The following is a 14,268-nucleotide window of genomic DNA, read 5'->3' on the forward strand; positions in this document are numbered from 1 at the left end:
GCCTCATAGGACAATCAGGGGAGAATGAAAACTCCTCCTACAAGCTTTAACCAGAGACTGACAGAAGTCACAAGACTGCTTTAACTGCTGATGCGAAAAGGTATAAAGCAATTTATATTTACTAAAATGAATGCATCTCCGTGTTCTGTGTACTGTGGGAGACCAGATTTAGTGAATGCAGGGACCTGGGTGTAGTAACACTTTAAGGCATGTTTCAAACATGTTTCCTAAAGGACATACAAAATATTGCCTTTGAAGCAGCATAAAAGGATTCCCTCTCTGCTATACAGTATTAATATATATACAGTAAGTACATGTCCTCCCATGATAATGCTCAACTTCTCATGCCCTTTTTGGACTGTAGTTTGACCGTTAGCCCTAAAAATGGTCAGATTCGTCCACTTTTACTACATTCTGATCTGCTGCTAAGTTCTGGGTTTGCCAAATTTCACACAAGATTTGCCAAACCCTTGATCGTTAGATTTGGCCATTTCTAATCATTGTATGAGGAGGTTGTTCATCCTGCTGCAGAGGTAGAAAGCACATGTCTATTACCTCTTAAACAGGCCAGAGTTTGGGGTAGTGGTGGGAAAAATATGCATCCATGGATAGAAGCCTCATTCTCAGTAGATGTGGGTGTGAAGTCATACTGATTTACATGCTTTTACTTTCCTTTTTTAAAAGATGCTGTGGTTTTCTGCCTGAAAAGGTTTTGTATTAGCCCAAGAGAAAAGTCACAAAAAGAGATCTCTTACCCAAAGTAATATGGCAGTCAAAAGTGACCAGTTAAGGAAGTTGCACCAGATTAAGTAGGACTATGACTACACCAGATGACACAGACACTTCTAGACTGTCGGGCAAGACCACATAGCCAAATAACATCTGTGTTGTTTATTGTATTAAAATTTTCAAGCAGGCATACATCCAGACACAAGAGCTTATGAGTCAGGACAGAGTCCATGCATTATTTCTGACGTGCATTCCACCTGAGGTGGACGTGACGTCAACAAGACCTGGAATAACCACCCAATAGCGGTTCCCAATACCAGTGGTTATTAGTCTTGCTGACATCATGTCTGACTCAGGTGGAACGTACGCTGGCTCTGGATGTAGGAGATGTAGGAGAAAAGGAGGGGCACACCGAGTATACACCAACCTAGAGATATACCATAAAAGCTGTGAGGGTCCTGATGGCCCACAGTCTTCTGGTGATTGGCCCCCCTTACATTAGGTTGTGGAGCACATATACAAAGAGAAGCACTTTAAATGGAGAGGATCATGTGCCATTAATGTATATGTGGTGATGGAAGTTAATTGGAAGATTGTGTAGTTCTATCAATCAAAGGACTTTTTTGATTATAAACTTTATGCATGAATTTGATGACTATTTCATTTTTCTAGTTTTTGTTCTTTTTTTGTATTTTGGGCATAGCAAAATGCTTAACCGGTGCCACAATCCCAAATCATTTCCCTATTGGTTACACCCACTCAGAGATGGGACTATTGGTTTCCTGATTGTTAAGCCAGCACATTACCTGACCTGGGGTCCACAAATGGGAACTAACTGAAAACCAAAAACCATACATAACAGCCCTCAACAATTTACTGGCAAATCTGTGTGCACAAAATTACACACAATCAAGACAAGTATGCTTATCTGGTAAAACAAAATAATGCTGTGTTGCATACCTCCATGTAGTTCCAGTTTTAGTGGATGGCTTATTCTGGTTTTGGGTCACGATAAACATGGGATTTGCTTGTATATGGGAATTGCCTAAATATAGTCACATTAGGGTAGAATATGGGTAAACTAAAGTGAAGATTTATGTGTATTTTTTTTTAATATTTAAACTGCAACTAAAAGCTCCTGTACCAAATCCAGTTAGTATGTAATGCACAAGCCTCATAAATAAAAAGAGAAAAACTTCCTTTACAATCTCTGACTGAGCCAGATCCCCATTTGTGTCTTACATACTCACTCTCCCAGACACTACAGCTCACAATAGGAAGATTTCAGCAATAGAGGCAGTGCTGTCATTCCAGAATGCAGTGGACAGGACTAGGTGTGGCCAGGTGCTGATTGACAAATTACAGATCTATGAATCAGCAGTGACAATGCTGATAGCCACACCCCCTACGAAATGTTTCACTGTAGTACAAGCAGGCACAGTGAGAGTGGCAACACTGCTCTGTATTCAGAAGCAGTGTGGCATCGTTGCCACGCCATCACTGGAAGCTGAATTAGGTAGACTTCACTGGCAGGCTCAATGGGTATTTGCGGGACGTTGTAGGGGAATTAAAGTGATTTTAATGCCTCAAGCTTTCTATGCATTAAGGTAAGAAAATCTTTACTGTAGGAGCCCTCTCTTATTCTTACCTGAGCCTGATCTGAATCAGCGTCATGCATGAGAGCAGTGTCTCTCGCCGCTGTCTTCCTCCTCATTGGGCAGATTAATAGCAGAGGGAGCCATTGGCTGCCACTTCCATCAATCAACTCCAGTGAAGAGGGTCCATTGACACAGACAGCGGGGCTCGGGAGCGAGCCCGCATCAGTACCCCCATGGGTATCCTTTTCCTATTGGGGGCACCAACAAGAGAGGAGGAGCCAGGAGCGGCTGCAGGGAACCCGAGAAGAAGAGAAATGGGGGCGTTCTGTGCAATTCTGTTGCACAGAGCAGGTAAGTATAGACAAAAGAAATTTCCTTTACAACCACTTTAAGCGAAAAACTGTAAGTGCAGATGTACATATAATTAAGTGCTGCAACACATATTTGTTTAATGGGAGGCCACTGTCCTACTTCAAGAGGCATGCAGTGCTACCAAGCAAATGCTTTACCCAATTGTAGATAATAGAGAATTATCTAATTATGTGGGGGTTGCCATTTGCTAAAACATTTATTTGGATGTCATTCAATAGCACAAAACAATGCACAGGCTTGCAAAGTAGGATACACATCTCATACATACACATGTAATATTACGGCAGTATCCGCAAGATTATTCCATGTGTTTGGTTTTGATCTGTCTTTATAAGGGCAGCATATTTAATACTTTCCAGTGTTATTCTAAGCACAACTACAAGACAAGCAACTGAAATACTTCCGTATTACAGGGTGCATTGATAATTATGCCTATGTTTCTTATCACTGCAGAGTCAACAAGCACACACCAAGTTCACACTTGGCAGTTGGCTTCGCCAAGAAGTTAACATCTGTCTTTAAAAGCTACTTTATTTTTTTAAATGGATATAAAAGAAACAGTGCTAAATGAGAAGTTAGTCCTTCATTTGTATCAGAAACAATTTGGCAATGGCAAAATGTATGTTTGGTTGACACAATAGGGATGACTTAAAAAATGTACAAAAGGGAACTGTAGCGATTAGCAGTGGAGGCTGGTGCGGGGGGGCCAAACAAACCACCTGACACCCACTCACCCCACGGGGGTACTCACGCAGTCGAGCTCACAAGGACAGCCATCTCCTGGATCTCCCTGTACATCCTCATGGCTTGTGTGTGTGTTTTTTGGGGATGCAGAGAGATCACTCCCATGAGGCGATGAGGACTGCCATCTCCCGGATCTCCCCTTACATCCTCCCCTGGTACCGGCCAATACGGTTGCTTCTCCTCTCAGCCAATCGGGTCTCAGGACCCATTTCCTGGTTGGCCGGGAGGAGAAGCAGAAAGACAATATCGAATATTAATTCACTATTGTCCCACAACTGGGTGGGCTCAGGGCGCAGTGCTCATACACACTGGTTGTTCAGTAAGCCTACCTGCAATACCGCTGATCGCTGGGAAGCCGCTGGGATCCAGGACCCTAGCTTGAGGCAGCCTTGAAGAGATCTGGCTAGGACCCAGGAGAGTCAGCCTTGAAGGGATCCAGTACCCAGGAGGAGTTGACCTTGAAGGGATCTGGACTGGACTCTAAGAGATCCACTACCCAGGGAAATTGGCTCTTTTGGAATTCGGTATCTGGTGGCAGCTGCGGGTGGCAAGTGACACTGTATCTGGTGACAGGCTACAGGTGGCAAGTGGCACACTGTATCTGGTGGAAGGCTGCAGGTGGCAAGTGACACTGTATGTGGTGAAAGGCTATGGGTGACAAGTGGCACGCTGTATCTGGTGGCAGGCTGCGGGTGGCAAGTGGCACACTGTATCTGGTGGCAGACTGCGGGTGGCAAGTGACACTGTATCTGGTAGCAGGCTGCTAGTGGCAAGTGGCACACTGTATCTGGTGACAGGCTGCAGGTGGAAAGTGGCACACTGTATCTAGTGGCAGGCTGCAGGTGGCAAGCGGTACACTGCATCTGGTGGCAGGCTATGGGTGGCAAGTGGCACACTGCATCTGGCGGCAGGCAACGGTGGCAAGTGACACGCTGCATCTGGCGGCAGGGGACAGTGGCAAGTGACATGCTGCATCTGGTGCAAGGCGACTGTGGAAATGGATAAACTGCATCTGGTGGCAGGCTATGGGTGGCAAGTGACATGCTGCATCAGGTGGCAATTGACGGTGGCATGTGACACACTGCACCTGGTGGCAGAGGACAAGCTCAGAGTTCCCACTGATTCTGCATTATAGTGAGTTAAACTATTCATTATATATTACAATGTAATAAAATAAATAATGGAATCTGATCATCCTGACACCATATCAAGCATGTTAAGCATGTTTAAATGCTAACACCAGCCATTTGGCCGACAAATCACCCCCGCTGCCAAATTCCCCGTCAACCCGAGACTACTGTAGCACCTTGATGTTTAGGCAGGGTTGCTCTTAAAGTGATAGTTGCCAATTGCTAGGAGGTCAACTGACTTTGCCCTAGTTCTGGAATTGCTGGGTGGCTGGGCACCTGGTGGCATTAGATAAGAAAAGGGCATTGCAAGGACGGATTAGGAGTATATGGGGTATCTCAGCCAATGGGCAGGGATTTTCTTGAGTCCCTTGGCCTTCTGGGCTAGCCTATTCATTTGGGTGGAGTCAGGTGATCATGGTTCTGTGCCACCTGGACGGCTGTCTGGGTGGACGTGTGTTATGCTGCCCTGGGCTGCTGGGCCGGGGCATCTGGCTGCTGGGCTGTCTGGGGGGCCTGGGGAGCAGCGTAGGGTTGAGACTGCGGCTTGTAGTCCAACCAGAAGTAACGGTTCTGCTGGTCAGAGAACCTGTCTTGGTCAGAGGTAGAGGGGAAGCTGTCGCCACTAAGGGACCATCCACCTTGTTACCGGGGACCACTGTAAGTAGCTGAAGCAAGTACCAGAGCAGTGTTCTCACCAACTTGGGACAGTGAAGAATTGAGGAACTTCAGCAGGTATCAAGCCAGTGACCCAGCCAGTGGAGGTGACACTTGCAGAGCAGTATTGTGTTTCAAGCCAGGGACTGAGCAAACCAGCGGGGTGACGCTTGTGGAGTATCTGTTAAGTGCTAAGATAGGGACCCAGCAGGAATGTGGGGGTGATGCTTGAGGAAGATACTGTGTGAGAATATTGGAAGAGTTCAGGGGATCCAGTGGCAGTGAATCAGCAAGTCTAATGAGAGGGACTGGGAGCTCAGTTGAGTGAAGATCTACAAGAAGAAATTGTAGAGGAAGTAAAGGAGTTTGTTACAACTTGTGTTAGAAACTGTTACAAGACTGTTGATGTGGTGTCTTGCTGGATGCCTTTCCCTGCATGGCTGTCTACCTGTAGAGATCTTGGAGTCTGCCCATTAACATTGCAATTGCTAAAGGGTGTCCTGGCCCTAACCCTCTCTCCCACAGTTCTGTTTAAGAGACAATAAATCTCTTTGCATTCAAGAAGTGCCTGGCCCCCATTAATCTACCTAGAAGGATGTCAGCTATCCCTAACTCCAGAGGTCACCATTAGGCCTGGAGAGGCCCAGGACTTGGCTACACTACGTTTCCCCCTCCCTCATCTTTTTTCAGGAAGGGGGGATATTTCCCCTGAATAGCAGTTTGGACAGACAAATGTTGCTGTTGGTGAGAGAGTAAATAATCATAGTCACTGATAGCTCCCTGTCTCTAGTTATAGTCAGGAACCAGCAGGATGGGTTCCCGATCATGCGACCACTGTGACAGCCAATCAAAATGGTCACCTGATTGGGAAGCCTGTCACACCCACCTTGCCTTAAAAACCAGTTAAAGGGAAAGAGATTAACTAATTAATCTAGGCAAGAGAAACACTTTACTTTCAGACATTTTTGTATGTAACCAGATGTAAAAAGTGGATTAGCGCTGTTTATTACATATGCTTCTCCTGTGCCACACAAAGCATTCCAAGTTGTGTGGATGACGTAAACTTTCTCTTTAAAAGAAAAGTATTAGCCTAAATAGTTTTCCTTAAAGCGTATCTAAACCCAAGGACAAATATGTAATACATTGCAGCGTTAGATGTGATTGCTACATTTCTTTTCCTTTTAGGGCTGTTTTATTATGTTCTCACCTGGTGGTGACCAGGAACATACATTGATCAGTCAAAACATTATGACCACCCATCTAATATTGAGTATAGACCCCTTTTGCGAAATCTGCCCTGACCCATTGAGGCATGGACACCAAAGTAACATCCACATGAATGGCAGGACCCAAGGTTTCCCATTGCCTCTGCTAACTTGCCTTCTTATACCGCATCCTGGTGCCACCTCTTCACCAGGTACGTGATGCACGCGCACCCGGCTATCAACATGATGTAAAAGAAAACGTGATTCATCAGACCAGGCCACCTTCTTCAATTGCTCTGTGGTGCAGTTCTGATGTTCATGTGACCATTGTAGAAGCTTGGCTGTGGACACGAGACACCATGGGCTTCACAGCCCCATACACAACAAACTGTGATGCCCATTTTTTTTCTGCTTTCACCACATCAACTTCATGGACAACATGTTCACTTGCTGCCTAATATATCCCACCAAGTTTCAGATGCCATTGCAACGTCATATTCCCTTTACCTGTGAGTGGTCATAATGTTATGGCTGATTGGTGTATTTCCTGTCCTAGGGTGACAACACTTCTGTATCTATGGGTGGTGTTGTCATTACAGTACATGACTACAGAACACCCCCTCTCTTCTTTGCCATAAAATAGGGGAAGGTGTTCAGTAGTCCTTAGGGATAGCAGCTCACCAGTGGCGGCTGGTGCTCCATCGGTCTGGGGGGTGGCAGACAGACATTCCCCCCACCCCCATCGCTCCAGCCAGCCCACCAGCCCACACTAACCCTCCCCCCTGCCACCGCACCCGCCACCGCACACCATAATACCCACCCCCCCTTCAGTCGCCGACTCGCTCGCTCGCCCTCTGGCCCACCAGGCCCCCCTGTCAGCCTTGCACTTACCGAATGCAGGTTACGGCTGCAGCGGGGGCTTCCGCCCTCCGTCTCCTGGCTATCGCTTCTCCTACTGGCCAATCAGGTCATCGGACTCCTGGTCAATGGGGTGTTAGGAATCCCAGCCAATGGGGTCTCAGGACCTGCTTCCTGATTGACCAGGAGGAGAAACAGGAAGGCATTAGCGAAAACTAATTTGCTAAATTCACACAACAGGGTTGGCTCAGGGTGGAGGGCGCCTGAGCCAACCCTTTTTTTCTAAGCCAATTAGAGCCTCAGGCTCTAATCATGTGCTTTCAAAAAAAATAAAAACCATTTAAATCCATGCATCAGGCACCCTGCATGTAGATTAGGGGCTGGACGCACGGATTAGGGGAGAGGCGTCCGTGTGCCACTAATGAGAGGCCGCCACTGCAGGGTACAATATAACTAGTGAGAATACAGCACAGACAGAAGGCACAAGTACCAGCTCACAAGATTTCTGGCAGGATCAACAAGTATATTTTGCAGATATGACCTAAAACTCTCTCTCTCTCTCTCTCTCTCTCTCTCTCTCTCTCTCTCTCTCTCTCTCTCTCTCTCTCTCTCTCTCTCTCTCTCTCTCTCTCTCTCTCTCTCTCTCTCTCTCTATATATATATATATATATATATATATATATATACACACAGTATCTCACAAAAGTGAGTACACCCCTCACACATTTTTGTAAATATTTTATTATATCTTTTCATGTGACAACACTGAAGAAATGACACTTTGCTACAATGTAAAGTAGTGAGTGTACAACTTGTATAACAGTGTAAATTTGCTGTCCTCTCAAAATAACTCAACACACAGCCATTAATGTCTAAACCGCTGGCAACAAAAGTGAGTACACCCCTAAGTGAAAATGCCCATAGTAAAAAGTGTCAATATTTTGTGTGGCCACCGTTATTGTGCAGCACTGCCTTAAAGAAGAAGTCCAGCCTGAGCTCATTTGGCTGGGCTTTTCTTATGGGTCACAGGGGTGCAATTAGTATTGCACTCCTGTGACCCGTTTTCAGCAGAGAGTGGTCTGAAGTCCCGTCACTGAGATCAGTCCAGGCACCATGTCATCACAACTCTGGAAGTTTGGATCTGCCAGGTGCCTGGACTGAATGGCATCTCAGCCTCTCAGCGAGCCGCTAAGAGACTGAGGCGGCCGCTCCGCCCCCTCCACAGCTCAGCACTCCAGTCAACGTGGAGGAGCAGAGCAGGAGAGCTGCTGATTGACAGGCAACAGCTCTCCACTCGGGGAGGTGAGAGAACTGAGCCATCGGCAGTCTTTGGTAACTCGGTTCTCAGTGAAGAGGTGTCAGGGGACACCTAGGTAGGTAAGATTATGGGTTAAAAAAGATCCCATACTTCTCTTTTAACCCTCTTGGGTATGGAGTTCACCAGAGCTTCACAGGTTGCCACTGGAGTCCTCTTCCAATCCACATGATGACATCACGGAGCTGGTGGATGTTAGGAACCTTGCGCTCCTCTACCTTCCGTCTGAGGATGCCCCACAGCTGCTCAATAGGGTTTAGGTCTGGAGACATGCTTAGCCAGTTCATCACCTTTACCCTCAGCTTCTTTAGAAAGGCTGTGGTCATCTTGGAGGTGTGTTTGGGGTCATTATCATGTTGGAATACTGCCCTGCAGCCCAGTCTCCGAAGGGAGGGGATCATGTCCTGCTTCAGTATGTCACAGTACATGTTGGCATTCATGGTTCCCTCAGTGAACTGTAGCTCCCCAATGCCGGCAGCACTCATGCAGCCCCAGACCATGACACTCCCACCACCATGCTTGACTTAAGGCAAGACAAACTTGTTTTGTACTCCTAACCTGGTTGCTGCCACACACGCTTGACACCATCTGAACAAAATACGTTTATCTTGGTCTCATCAGACCACAGGACATGGTTCCAGTAATCCACGTCTAGTTTGCTTGTCTTCAGCAAACTGGTTGCAGGCTTTCTTGTGCATCATCTTTACAAGAGGCTTCCTTCTGGGATGACGGCCATGCAGACCAATTTGATGTAGTGTGGTCTGAGCACTGATAGGCTAACTCCCCACCCCTTCAACCTTTGCAGCAATGCTGGCAGCACGCATACGTCTATTTCCCAAAGACAGACTCTGGATATGACGCTGAGCATGTGCACTCAACTTCTTTGGTCGACCATGGCGAGGCCTGTTCTGATTGGAACCTGTCCTGCTAAACTGCTGTATGGTCTTGGCCACCATGCTGCAGCTCAGTTTCAGGGTCTTGGCAATCTTCTTATAGCCTAAGCCATCTTTATGTAGAGAAACAATTCTTTTTTTCAGATCCTCAGAGAGTTCTTTGCCATGAGGTGTCATGTTGAACTTCCAGTGACCAGTATGAGAGAGGGAGAGCGATAACACCAAACTTAACACACCTGCTCCCCATTCACACCTGAGATCTTGTAACACCAACGAGTCACATGATACCGGGGAGGGAAAAATGGCTAATCGGGCTCAATTTGGACATTTTTACTTAGGGGTGTACTCACTTTTGTTGCCAGCGGTTTAGACATTAATGGCTGTGTGTTGAGTTATTTTGAGGGGACAGCAAATTTACACTGTTATACAAGCTGTACACTCACTACTTTACATTGTAGCAAAGTGTAATTTCTTCAGTGTTGTCACATGAGAAGATAGAATAAAATATTTCAAAAATGTGAGGGGTGTACTCACTTTTGTGAGATACTGTGTATACTGTATATATATATATATATATATATATATATATATATATATATATATATATATATATATATATATATATATATATACAGACCGAAAGAGACATTTATTGTTAAGGTTTACATGTATGTTAACCCTCTCCTAACAATAACTGCAGACTGCATCATACTGCTTTCTTTCTCATGTAAAGTCAGATCTAAATTTATCCAGCTTTCTGACATTACACCTTGGGCAAGGTCATTTCATCCCACCCCAAACCACCCTTCTTCAATATCATCCACCCCTCTGAACATACACCCTTCCTTCTTGTCACACCCCTCTTTCAGGATTTTGTTTTTCTTGAAAAGAAATAACAAGAAGAGGAAAAAAATAAACTTTTGGGTCCGTGAAACTGAAAAGTAATCTGGGGGCTGGAATCCAGTCCAAACCTCCTGGTCTCTGCCCCTTCTCTCTTCTTACACACTCCCGCCCCTTGGTCTTAAAGAGAATGTACTCATCCTGAATATTCACATGTTATAAAACTCTCTCCTTTGCTGAGCTGGGCTCAGCTGACTGCTGTAAGGCTGCAAGGTGCCACTAGCAGCTGACCAGACATCCAGCTGTTCCTGGAGGAGAGAATCACATCTGTCTGTTGGCACCAGAAGCACAAGCAACCTGATGCCACACTGATTGCTGGGATTGCAACGGTAAGCTCTAGTTATATTTGCTTGTAATTTTACCTAGTATTAGTGCTAGGTTTAACCAGATAATGTGTCTGTCAATGGGACAGCTAGGGAGCAATAAAGAAGTGCGGTAGCCAATAGCAACCACTTTCAGGGTACTGTCGCCTTACAAGTTACAGACAGGTTAGATAGGTTACTGATTTTTGTCCTATTAAATAAAGCTAGTGACGCCGCTAACGTTTCTTTATTGCATGCGAGAAACACATCCGTCACAGAGCAATAGACACAACATAATAAAAAAGAACAACTTATTTAAATATGCTTCAGGGGCAAGTTATAAAAAGAGTAGAAATGGTTACATATTTGTAACAGCAGTTAATGTTTTGTCTGGAAACTTGTTTGTTTGATATTATCTTGAGACCACATAGTAGTCTAGATGAATCACCAGGCTGAATGCAGAACAGGTGCATGGATTTTTATTATACTTTTTTTTTTGTTCTGCCAGTTACCTGTAAACAGTAGGGAGGGGGTCAATGGAGGATCTTCAGAATTCAAGGGAAATCTGGTTTAATTATAAGTGGAAAGTGCACTTTGCCATAACCTATAGCAACCAGTCTGCAATCATCTCCCTTTGATCTCACCATGCTAAATTGATGACATCTGATTAGTAAACTGATGACAGATGACACCTGATTGATAAACTGATGACACCTGATTGATAAACTGATGACAGATGACACCTGATTGATTAACTGTGAACAGATGACACCTGCTTGATAAACTGATAACAGATGACACCTGACTGATAAATTGATGGCAGCGACACTTGATTGGTAAACTGATAACAAATGACACCTGACTGATCAACTGATGACATATGACACCTGATTGGTTGCTATTTGTTTGGACTTGCTGTTAATTGCAGTGCCCTCTGCACTAACATTTAATAAACTGGAAAAGGTTCTTATTGTATCTAGTTGCCTTTTGCAGAAATAAAGTCTTTAGTGCTAAGTGCTAAAGCTAATGAAAGCTAGGTGTTTTTGGCACTGAATTAGGAAAGAATTGGCTGGCATGAGTTCAGTCTGTGTAAAGCTGGACACTTATGTTACAATCTGATTGTACAATCAGTAAATCTCCAGCAATGTGTGAGGTCCTACCTAAGTAATCCACTAAATTTCCAGATTCAATCAAGTAGGCTCTTATGGAGGTTGTACAATGACATTCTATTATGTGTTTAGCTTAACAGATCTTTCAAGGACGATATCCTGATACCTTTGTTTTTGCAGGATGTTTGTGCTATTATGAGTAGGTATCCTGAGGGCTGTCTATTAGCAAAACAGATCAAATGCATCAAAACCTTGTTTAATAAGTTATAGTGCACCAACCCATAAAAACCAATTAGCCATCAACCTCACTTGTTCCAACTGCTCTTGAAAAGTAAAATATGGTTGCTAGGCAAAACTGCACATGGTACTTTTTTTTGTATTGTCTTTAAAATACCATTCTACCCAAAACTGATATACACGATATTGTCAAAAGTATTGGGTCGTCTGCCCTTACATGCACATGAACTTTAATGGCATCCCAGTCTTCGTCCGTAGAGTTCAATATTGAGTTGGCCCACCCTTTGCAGCTATAACAGCTTCAACACTTCTGGGAAGGCTGTCCATAAGGTTTAGGAGTGTGTCTATGGGAATGTTTGACCATTCTTCCAGAAGCGCTTGTGAGGTCAGGCACTGATGTTGGAGGAGAAGGCCTGGCTCACAGTCGCAGTCTCGCAGTCGCAGTCTCCACTCTAAACTCGCTCATCCATGTCTTTATGGACCTTGCTTTGTGCACTGGTGCACAGTCATGTTGGAACAGGAAGGGGCCATTCCCAAATTGTTCCCACAAAGTTGCTGGAACTAAGGGGCTAAGCCCAACCCCTAAAAAACAACCCCACACCATAATCACCCCTCCACCAAATGATTTGGACCAGTGCACAAAGCGAGGTCCATAAAGACATGGATGAACGAGTTTGGGATGGAGGAACTTGACTGGCCTGCACGGAGTCCTGACCTCAACCCGATAGAACACCTTTGGGATGAATTAAAGCAGAGACTGCGAGCCAGGCCTTCTCATCCAACGTCAGTGCCGGACCTCACAAATGCACTTCTGGAAGAATGGTCAAACATTCCCATAGACACACTCCTAAACCTTGTGGACAGCCTTCCTAGAATAGTTGAAGCTGTTATAGCTGCAAAGGGTCGGCTAACTCAATATTGAACGATCCGGACTAAGACCGGGATGCCATTAAACTTGTGCGTGTAAAGACAGGCGTTCTAATACGTTTGACAATATAGTATATATGTTATTTGATGATGCTGACACAATGATGAGATATGTCTGTTGGGGTATCTGGCTTTATCTATCCCACCATAGACTCTTGTTATTTTTACTACAGCATGGAATACTCAGCCTATAATTTCTTTAACGAAATAACAAACAGGATGTGTAAAACCTGTTAATAATGGCCAAAGTATGTGGGCCCACCTGAGAGATCTTGCTACTGTGATGAATTATGAGAATGTGTGAGGGCTACTGTATATGCTACTAGGTTTGTGAAGCAGGAGCATGTTGAGATCAAACACATTATGTGTATAAATGTACAATGAGAATGATCTAAAATGTACACAGGATTGTAAGTTGAGCCTGAGGACTATGTTTTTTGGACATAAACATTTTATAAGTAGTGTATCTTTATAGCGCTGGAGAATATTACCTGTGTTCTATGTTCTTCTATTTAACAAAAATTGGGTACTAGGACTGCATATTGGTGGCTTTATAAGAGACATATGTCTAGGTCAGAGGTAATCTGAAGTCTGATAATTGTTCCATTTCAAGTGCCTGGGCTCTAACATTGCAGTCAGAAGGTGGGAGACCATTGTGTCTTTTCTGGCAGTTGACAGATCAGCAACTGTGGGACTTCAGGGGACCTCTGGCCATCTACTTTAGGAATGGCATTTTTAAGATGTCTATCCTGACATGTCCTTTTCAGGATTCTTTTCTAGATTTCAAGGTAGAATAAAATACTGACTTTCTGACAGTTTAACAGCAGACTGATTAAATGTATTTAAAACATACAGTATATCTAATCAATATTTAGCTGTCTTACCAAAACAAATCCATCATGGTCTTTCAATCTAATGGGCCATTCATGCTGCTGGACCTTACCTTCTCTCTATTGATTTCCGTCTGCCTCTAAAGGTTCCTCCCATGTAGAATCCTAATAGTATGTCCAATGATCTGTACTAGAAAGTAAGTAGATATGTCAGTTTTTAGCCATAAGAGATTATATCCTGGTGTCCAAAACACAATAAGCCCTGTTTTTAGCATATTCAAAACTGAAAGGTATTTGTCCTTACAGTTCAGGGGTCTTCAAACTATGGCCCTCCAGTAGTTCAGGAACTATAATTCCCATCATGCCTAGTCATGTCTGTTAATGTCAGAGTTTTACAATGCCTCATAGGACGTGTAGTTCAGCACATCCCTATTACATTGAAATTTGGAGACAGGAAGCATGTTT

General features: G+C 44.4%; 1 protein-coding gene and 1 long non-coding RNA gene across 5 annotated transcripts in view; one reads left to right on the top strand and one right to left on the bottom strand.

The window, feature by feature from the left end:
* The window catches only part of LOC141128360 (uncharacterized), a 76,161-nt gene that overhangs the window by 35,074 nt on the left and 26,819 nt on the right, over positions 1 to 14,268 (bottom strand). For all 4 annotated transcript variants that reach the window (XR_012241682.1, XR_012241681.1, XR_012241683.1 and 1 more), the window contains exon 3: positions 13,917 to 13,993. This is a non-coding gene — a long non-coding RNA (uncharacterized lncRNA). The remainder of the gene's footprint in view (positions 1 to 13,916; positions 13,994 to 14,268) is intronic.
* Positions 10,493 to 14,268, top strand: part of COL8A2 (collagen type VIII alpha 2 chain) — a 220,393-nt gene continuing 216,617 nt past the window's right edge. Inside the window, exon 1 of the mRNA XM_073615604.1 lies at positions 10,493 to 10,727. The gene's annotated coding sequence lies outside the window, so the exon portion shown is untranslated. The remainder of the gene's footprint in view (positions 10,728 to 14,268) is intronic.

Source organism: Aquarana catesbeiana, linkage group LG02 (genome assembly GCF_042186555.1).
Source record: "Aquarana catesbeiana isolate 2022-GZ linkage group LG02, ASM4218655v1, whole genome shotgun sequence".
Lineage (NCBI taxonomy): Eukaryota > Metazoa > Chordata > Amphibia > Anura > Ranidae > Aquarana > Aquarana catesbeiana.